This window comes from Bactrocera neohumeralis, unplaced genomic scaffold (genome assembly GCF_024586455.1).
Source record: "Bactrocera neohumeralis isolate Rockhampton unplaced genomic scaffold, APGP_CSIRO_Bneo_wtdbg2-racon-allhic-juicebox.fasta_v2 cluster09, whole genome shotgun sequence".
Taxonomy (NCBI): domain Eukaryota; kingdom Metazoa; phylum Arthropoda; class Insecta; order Diptera; family Tephritidae; genus Bactrocera; species Bactrocera neohumeralis.
Window position 1 is genome coordinate 14,471,597 of NW_026089622.1, and position 10,081 is coordinate 14,481,677.

Consider the following 10,081-nt stretch of genomic DNA (forward strand, 5'->3'; position numbering starts at 1 on the left):
TAAAGAAAAAAAAATTACCACAGCCAATGTTTAAAATTAAACCCTTTTGGGAATTCGAATCAATTTAAAAAAAATGAGCCCCAAATCCTATATAAAATTTTTAAAATTTTGCTGCACCCAGAGTAACTGTGGAAGAACCACATAAAAAAATTTAAATGACAACTCCCAAAAATGGGCATAAAATCATATTGCACCCCTTCGCGGTGTTTGGGGGTGGGGTATGTGGTGTTTTACTTTCCCACTTCAAAATGCCCCCCAAGAAAGAAGAACTAAATAAAAATCGCAATTGGGGAAAATCACACTGCTAACTACAAAAGGTTTGCCCGTTTAAAGATTTGAAATCAAAGTTGTCGGGGGGGCATTCAAGCACGTCTCCAAAATTTTTTCAAACCCCCGTAATAAAATTATAGCAACCTAAAAAAAGATAAAACCCCCCATTACTTCTAACAATAAAAATTGAAAGGAAGCTATGCAAATGGGGTTAAAACAACACTTTTCCTGCAACACCCCAAATTAAATGGAGGTATTGAAACTATGATTAAAAAAATCTTCCCACAGTGAAAGGGAACAATTTTGTCCACCATGCAAAACATGATCCGGGTTTAAAAAAATCTCAAAATAAAATATTTAAAAAATTTATTAAGTAAAAAAAGGTTTCCCTAAATATCCCCATAGGGAAATTTGTAAGGTTTTCCAACATAAATTAGGGTTATCAGATTTCTGTCTGAAAAGAATATAGATGTAATGCTTTTTAAAACTCATCTAACAAATAAAAATAATTTCAGTATACCGGGGTTTAGGCTATATGTTAAAAATCATCCGGTTGGAAAAAAAGCCCCATTTGGCACGGAGTTTTATTAGAAATCTTTTAAAACCACTATGCCTTAGAATCTCATGCTACTCCACAGTTACAAGCTACAACAATATCACTCCTCGGGGTTTTGACTTAAACCACCTTTTTATCTGTCCTTTTGTTTTTACAGAAATCGAGTTTTAAAAACTTTTTTTGGGAAAACTAGGTCAAAATTTCTAGCAGGTACTACACTATTATGAATAAGCATAATAAACTGGATATAAAACCCCCTGGTAAGCCGACATACTGGCCCAAATGATAGAAAAAAAAATACCAGACTTAATAGATTTTGCTGTAGTCAAAAATATAGATAGTCACTTATGACAGCTGAAAATGTACCCGACTTATCATCTGGGTCATTCTCCCGTCTAATAAAGTTTTACAACAGCCCATGATATGGGGCCAAAAGTTTCTCTAACATCATATAAAACTAACGGGTTTAAATATAGAAAGTATATCAGCAGCCATATCAATAGATTGCCCAAAAAAAATACGAAAAAAGACATTGATGAAAATATAAGAGAAATTTGGCCTAATAACTAAAAAACGCTGTACTGGCAACACCAGAAAAAAAACAATAAGCCAGTTGGTTTTAGAAAGATCACAAATAATGAAATAGAGAAACTTGTAAATGAGAAAAGGCGAGCTAGGGAATGGCAGTTAAATCGCTCCCCCTTTAACTCGCTTAACTGAAATCTGTGTAAGAAAATTAAAAAAAAACGCTTAAACATGAAGAAAAAACACAACACTGAAAATTTTATAAAAAAAATTTTGTCCAAATTCTAGCAAGCAAAAATCCCCTTTGGGAAATCCCAAAAAATTTTTTAAGCCAAGTAGTTTCCCAAAATGCCTCTAAGACAGTTGGAATGGAATTTGGGGACGGGGAGGATAAAAACAAATTGCTTTGCAAATCACCTAGAAAAGGTATTTCAACCCAATTCCCCCCAAAAAACAATTTTGAGTTGCCAACCTTGCCTAATACCGGGGAGTCGCATTTGTCTTTTTGGGGCTTCTACTTCTGAAATTACTGGGGAAAAATAAAAAAAAACTTAAAAAAAGTCACCAGGATATGACAAAATTTCCCCCAAAAATGCTAATTGAGTTTTAAAAAATTGCCGTAGAAGTGCTCTCTTTTTTTTCAATGCAATTCTTAATCTCGGACACTATCCTAATTCTGGAAAAAGTCGAGATTATCTTGATAGACAAACCTGGGAAAAAACTTTTTAAAACAAACCCCCTCTTCGTACCCGAAATCGTCTTTTTATCCTGTCTTTTTTTAAAATATTTGGAAAAAAATGTTACTATCAAAGATGGGCTCCCCTTTTCCCCCCGAAAAAAATATAATACCAACGCAAATTCGGGGTTTTGTGAAAAAAAATAGCACGATAGAGCAAGTAAATAAATTACTAACGAAAAAAAAAGCATTTAAGCACAAAGTACTGTTCAGCTATATTCCTAGACGTGGCTCAGGCGTTTGATAAGGTATGGCATGAGGGCCTTCTATATAAGATTAAAAATATCCTACCTTCAGAATTGTATAAAATATTGGAGTCTTATTTAAAAAATAGAAAATTTTGGTAAAAGTGGGGGAAATTTTATATCTGATGAAAAAACAGATAAGGGCTGGCGTACCCCAAAGGGGAGTGTTTTAACCCCCACATCACATATATAACAGATCTTCCAACAGCTTTTTAAAAATATTGACTTCAACTTTTGCCCGGGTGACACAGCTTTAGGGGAGCCGTAACAAATGCCCATAATAGCATCAAGAGCACCGGTTTGTCGAAGAATGGCTGGGCCCAAATGGCGTATAAATGTTAATTTAACAAAAATGTAAAACATGTTACATTTTCCTTGAAACCCAAAAAAGTGTCCCGGGAAATAAAAAATTTAAAAATATTTTAGTACCCCGGGGGAATGGAAATAACTTATCTTGGTATTCACTTTCGATAGAAGACTTACGTGGGAAAACACATAGCGGTAAAATAACTTGCCCTGAAAAATAAGAGCTCAAATTTAAAAGGCTAAAAATTTAAAAAAAAACTCCAAACTTAGCCTAGAAACCCAAAATGCTTTTATATAAAGCGGTCATAAAGCCGGGGATGTATGGAATTCAACTGTGGGGTACGACCTGTGCAATTAATATAGACATAATACAAAGGTTCCATTCAAACATGCTTAGATCAATCACGTGTTCGCCATTTAAAGGGAATAAAAATATCCATAAAGACCTTGGGTTTTTTTGGTAAAGAAAAAAAGTAGGAAAACAGCAAATTGAAATAAAATATCTAAACTACGTGATCACCCAAATTTGGCTAATGCTTTGGTACATTCCTAATCAAACACGCCTTAAAAGAAAAAGATATGCCCCGCGTCTAAGGAGCAATGTATCCCAAAACAGCTCAATCATTTTTGAGGGGTGTCTGGGTTTTTAATTAGATTTAAGATTTTTTAACTTTTTGTTGGGGTTTTTTAAAAAAAAAAACAGATTCAATAAATAAAAAAAATATTGAAACAAAAAAAAAAAAAAAATCACTTGTTCACCATGTTTTAAAGCGTAAAGAAAATATCAATAAAGATATTGGTATTCCCATGACGGGAAAAAAGTAAAAGGACAGCAGGGAAATTTAAATATTTACATACATATATAACCTGCGAGCTCACCTAACCCCATTGGCTAATTCTGAAGCCTCAATCGGCTGCAGGTCAATGAAATTTGACGGCCGAGAACCCAATCAGTTATCGAGGAAGGAGATTTGGGATAGCAAAGCTAAGACGTCACTGATCCGCAACAAGATAACGGCCCGTGCCACAAAGGGCGGAAGATATGCAATTTTTTGAAGGACTGGCCACCCAAAAGTCCAAGAAGACTATTGGAAACGTTTGGTATCTGAACCAAAAGGAACAATTCTTAAATAAAACCAGAGAAGAAAATTTCTGAGATAACTTCTCTTGGAAGAGTTATCTCTAGAGTACGTTCAAAATTTAGTGTGGATTCTGTACCAAGACGCCTTCAAAAGTTATAGAAATCAAAGAAGGATATAGCTGTTACTAACTTTGTTTTAATTTTTTTACTTTTGGTAGTTTTAAACCAAGTTTTCTTAGTATTACATGTTTATCATAATCATTATGCCAAGGCATGAAACTACAATTGAATTTATATCATTTTACGTTTCGATGAAATAATTTTTTGTAAGTTTAAGTTTATATTAGTTAAATGTTAAAAAGAAAAATAAAGGACATTTTTTTATTTTTATCAAAAAGCCGTTTAAGAATCAATCTTAAATATTCATTTTTTCTTTCTTTAAATAAAAAAACCAGTGTACTACTGTGATCAAATTAAAAGGTGAATTTTTAATTTATAATTCGCGTGTTTGTCGAATCGTTAAAATTTTTTCCTGTAAATTGGTAGTACCATCGTTAGTGACATCTACTCTTGTGCTAAATTCACGTCAAAATATTCATTAGTATTTGAGATATGCGTCGCTTTGTGAGGCTCAAAGTTTAATTCTTCGATTTTTACTGAATGAATATATTGAACAAAGAAGAGCGATAATGCACCATCTCATACTGTATTGGTTATTCGTGATAATTTCGTCACATCTTCAGCTAATATCGTGCCGCAACCCCCGCATTCGCCTGATTTATAATACCTTTCGTGTAACTTCTGGTCTTCAGCAAATTCACTAACCACCTGAGGACACCGTTTGACTTCAATAGTGGATACAAAAGTTGAATCGAAGAAGGCTCTGATGGTCATGACGGAGGATTTTCTATAATGACTGGAAAATTCGTTGGCGTAAGTGTATTGCAACGGAATGGGATTACTTTGAAGTAGTTGAAATGGAAAAAATTTCACCTCTTTCACTTTGATCACAGTAGTATGGTTCTTTGCTCATTAGCTACGGCGAATATCGCATTTGATGGAATGATGAGCGGTACGAGATATACGACGACATTGACATAGTTCAGCGAATTAAAAGACAGCGGCAACGCTGGCTGAAATGTATGAAAACACTACAGCTCTGAAATTATTCGACGCAGTACCCACCGGGGAAGCAGAGAAAGAGAAAGACCTCCACTCCGTTGGAAAGATCAAATGGAGAAGGACCTGACTTCGCTTGCAATCTCCAATTGACGCCACATTGCGAAAAGAAGAAACGACTGGCACGCTATTCTTGGTTCATTATAACCGCGTGTTGGTGTCTACGCAAATAAAGAAGGTGAAGGCGGCCAAGCCCATTTAAAAAATTTGCACAGCTTATGTCCTTCGCTAAAGTGGTTTCTTCCAACAAATAACAGCCTTTTATCTTATTGCGGAGTTTAGTTATGGAAATTTATTGGTTTTCGATTAATAATAGCGTTTTGTGGGATTGTCGGTGGTTCGATTATGCCCATTTCATTAAAGTATCTTTTACTCATTTCTAAGCTTTCACTGATAGATGGACGGACAAATAGACAGTCATCTAATTATTTACATAGATTTTCCTCCAAACATTTCTTTCAAAACTTTGTAACGCCTACTCATCAGATGTTGTCATCGTTCATGCCTCTGCACCATATAGCAGGACGGGGAATAAGGAGTGACTTATGGAGTTTGGTTTTTGTTCGTCAAGAGAAAACTTTACTTCTCAATTGCCAACTCAGTCCGAAGTTGCACCTGTATTTCAAGGCTGACATTGTTTTTGCTGTTAACACTGGTTTCAAGATAGACTGCATTATCTACGACTTCGAAGTTATTACTGTCTATAGTGACGTGGGAGGCTAGTCGCAAGTGCGGCTACTTTTTGTTTGATGACAGAAATATTTCGTCCTGCCCTTGATCGGCCCTTGTGATATTATTATCATCGGCGAACGCTAGCAGCTATACACTCTTATAGAAGATGATACCTTCCCTATTTACACAACTTGAAGTGTTTTCTCCAAGAATTGTTTGAGGAAGTGGCACAAAAGAGAGTCGCTTTGTTTGTAACCTCGTTTGGTATCTAAAGGTCGGGAGATCATTTCCGATCTCAACTGAGCTTTTCATATTGCTCAACGTCAGATTGCACAGCCGTATTGGTTTTGCGGATACCAAATTCAGACATACACAAAGCAGCTCATTTTCGTACTGTTAAGAGCAGCTTTGAAATTGACAATGAGGTCGTGCGTGTCGATTTTCTTTTCACGGGTCTTTTCCAAGATTTGGCGAATGTATGGTCAGTTGTTGATTTCGACAATAGAACCTTATATGCGATGTTGAGGAGGTTTATCCCATGGTAGTTGTCGCAAATTATTTGGTCTCCCGTTTTGTTGAATGAGCAGAGCACACTTAAATTCCAATCGTCGGGCATACTTTTGTTTGACCATATTTTACAAAGAAGCTGATGCATGTTCCTTATCAGTTCTTTGCCACCGTATTGAATAGCTCGACCGGAAATTCTTCGGCCCCCTCGAATTGTTATTCCTCAGACAGGTAGTTGCTATTCGAACTTCCTCATGATCGGGCAATGAAACGTCTGCTACATCGTCATCGATTGGGTAATGGGATTTACTTTCTTCTGGTGTTATACTTTCACTACTACTCAGCAAGATGGAGAAGTGATACCTCCATCAGTCATTATATCATTTCGGGTGGTTCTGCAAGTATGCTCTGGTCTTTAAAACTTCTGTTAGTCGCCGCATTTTTTTATAGAATTTTCGAGCATTACCTCTGTCGGCCAGCTTGTCAAGCTCTTCGTACTCACGCATTTCGGTCTCTTTATTTTTCTGTCTGCAAATGCGTCTCGCTTCCGTCTTCAACTCTCGGTATCTATCCCAACCCGCATGTGTTGTGGTCGATTGTAACGTTGCGAGGTAGGCAGTCTCCCCTTCTCTCCAGTCCGATACGGCTTTACTCATCGTACCGGCTGTTTTTGCATTTTTCGTAAACTAATAGTTTTGTCCGTCGCGCAGTACTTTTATACCGAGTTGCTGACTAGTGCTCTCAGAGAGCAGGAGTTCAAGTCGAGTAGAAAATTGCGAACCCGTTTAGGGATGTTTTTCCATGGAGGCTGGATTTACCGATTGTTGTGCCAAAGATACCTTCTTTTTCCAACCTGGCGTTATAGTTGTCATTCACGATTTTGATATTGTGGCGAGGATAGCTCTCAAAGGTGCGCTCAAAGCACTCATAGGAGGCATCTTTAGTCACATCATCCGTCTCTTTCGCCGGGGCGTGGGCGCAAATCAGCGACGTGTTGAAGAACTTCGATTTGATGTGGATTGTGTCTAGACGTTCATCTAGGACTCTCTTTCCCACCACGAATCCCACACCCAATTTGCGCTCCGCAAACTCGTCTTAATCCTTGTCCCATCCATCACAATTTTTGGACGACGGTGATGTCAGCTTTTAGTTTGAAGAGGACATCAACCAGCTGTGCACCGGCATCTTCCCAATTAAGGGACCGGAAATTCCAGGTGCATGCCCTTAAATCGTTGTCCTTAATGCGTTGCGGCAAAGGTCGTCATCAAGGAGGTTTCATTTTCCGAAAGTGGTCGTTTCGCTTTCGCGGGGCGTTTTTAATGTGGCGGGTCTCAACCCCAGCGCACGACCCATTTGTTCAATTAAACGTTGGTAAATTAAGCGGGAATAATGTTTATTTTTAATCTGAAGGCAGGTCTGAGAGCAGTTTTGCTTTGAAATTTATTACAGATTCGTTATAGTGAGGTTATCGGATGAGGTCTTCGAGTATTTTGAGTATTACTGATCCTTGTGTTACAGATGTATAGTCGTATAATTTCCGTAAAAGATCTCAAAGTGACATAGTATACGGTCAAATGTGGATCAAAATCATCATCTGAGGTTATATTGACACACCAGGATTTTGCGCGTGTCTACATCTATAAGCGTGTTTTATTTGACCGTCAAGTTAATGTCGCTTATCTTATATATTGAACTAGAGGTATTGACAATGAAAAAAAAACGGTATCATATAATAGATCAATTTTTAAAAAAAAGTCGTTGGTGTTTATCATATATAAATAAATTGTATAAATTATTTGTAGGAAATACGAAATGGAAAACTTAAAAGAAATATTGGGTAACTATTGAATTAAATTAAGCCAAAATTAAATCTTGTTTTGATTTACGAGCTTTATTGTAATGTTCCCAGCCTCTTCTAATGAAGTGGATGATATGATTTCCAATATATTGGATTATCTAGCCGCTTCACCAAGTGCTTCATCGGGGATTCCGAATTCCCGCTTTTGTTTAAAACGCAAGACTTTGGACTACCTAATAGGAATAAATGACTTAAATTTTGTAACTTGTATATATATTTTTGCAGTGATATGTAAAGAAAGTGAACGGATTGCTTTAACGTCCGAAAAAGCCAAATTCCTGAACACATATAACAATCAACACACCATTAAGAGATTAGAACGTACATATATTTCGATCAGAAGAGAAATTGCAGTATTTTTCTACAGGACACGCTTATAAAAGTTTATCGATATTTTTTGTTCCGAACTCACGAGTTCTTCAAAGATCAGGATTTTATAGAAAAGCTGAAGAAAATATACGATATCAATATCGTAGATTCCGCGTATCACTGCAAAAAATACCTTATACTGATAAGATTACCCTATGGTTATGGTTCGCTAACGCATAATCGAATTATTTTCGACAAAACATATTCTCCTGCAAGGATTATTGTTGAAAACGAAAAAAAAAAAACAAATTAAGCGATTTTCGTGAAATCCTACTTCAGCTTTGTCGACCCAACAACAACAACAACTGCTGGCAATAAAGAGTGTAATGGAGATGATGAGTCATCGCGGCGATCAGCTGAAAAGGAAACGAAGCAAAGAACGCAGTCAGCAGAAGCAGCAGAAAACCACAATCGGGCAACAACAGATGCGCTGACAGCAACCAGTCTGCAGGTACCAGCAAGGGCGCAGGCAACGAAGAAAATCACAACGCAAGGTGAGAATTTACCAATGAAAAAAGGCCCGTCTGTACAAACTGGCACCGACCGTTACGTTAATATAAAAAGGAAAGGAAGTCCTTCAAAGTCTGCGGTCAATCCTAAAAAGTTTCAAGGCGGCCCACCAAATACAAATAAAACGGAGGTTTTAAATGGCAAGAGATCTGTCATACTAACGACGATGCGAAGGATACCACCACAGTCGTTAATGCCAAACCACCTCCAATATATTTGCGCGAAAGTAGCAGTAATACTCTTGTTCCGAAATTAATTGAAATTTAGGTACCAACAATTTCCATATATGTAGTGCCTTTGAAATAAGACAATATAGACGAAACAAAAATTCAGTCCTACACTGAAAAAGTTTTATGGAAATAGTAAAATTTTTGTCAAATAAAAACAAAAATTATTATTCGCATCAACTGAAGAACTCTAAGGGCCTAGTTGATGTAACTAAGGGTATAGAATCCGCCGTAGACTGCTGTGAAGTCAAACAAGCATTGGAAGAATGCGGTTTTGGTATTTAAACTGTTTTAAATATATTTAATAGAAACAAAGTACCACAGCCAATGTTTAAAATTGAATTGTTGTCGAATTCGAATTAACTTAAAAAAATGAGGCCCATCCCATATATAATCTGAAATATTTGCAACATCGTAGAGTAACCTTAGAAAAATCAAATATGATTAAAATGTATACTCGATACATTGGAGAGCACTCAGCACTGCGTTAAATTAAATAAAAACATCCGGTTTATTTTTATACATGGCTAGATGAGTTAGCTCTCCCCTCTATACATCCGACACTGAACAACCACACGACAACACACCACACTAACGCGATCCACAAATGAAGACACCACACACTACTACACACGAATATACCACACATGCAAACACCACACCATAACTCTACACTATCAAACTATCAAAAGCGACTGCTCCAGAGGACGACCTTCCCTTTTTTACAACGATCTCGCACCGAGCGAACGTGTTACGCAGCGTAAATTTCCGTATATGTACAGATTTCGAATTGGCGGTGACTCCAAACCGTATTTTTTTAATTAAACTAAACCTTTTAATTAAACAAACCAAAACCGAAACATTAAACTAAACCTTAAATTTAACAAACAAATTCAAATTGTGTCTATTTTTTGCCGGTGAAGTAACAAGTGCCGAGGTAAGTGGTGGCTAGCAATAGCGAGAGAAACATTGGTCCTTCGAGCCATAGTGCGAGGCACTATGGAAACATAGAAAAGTGAAAAAACGAAAAGCATAACGAA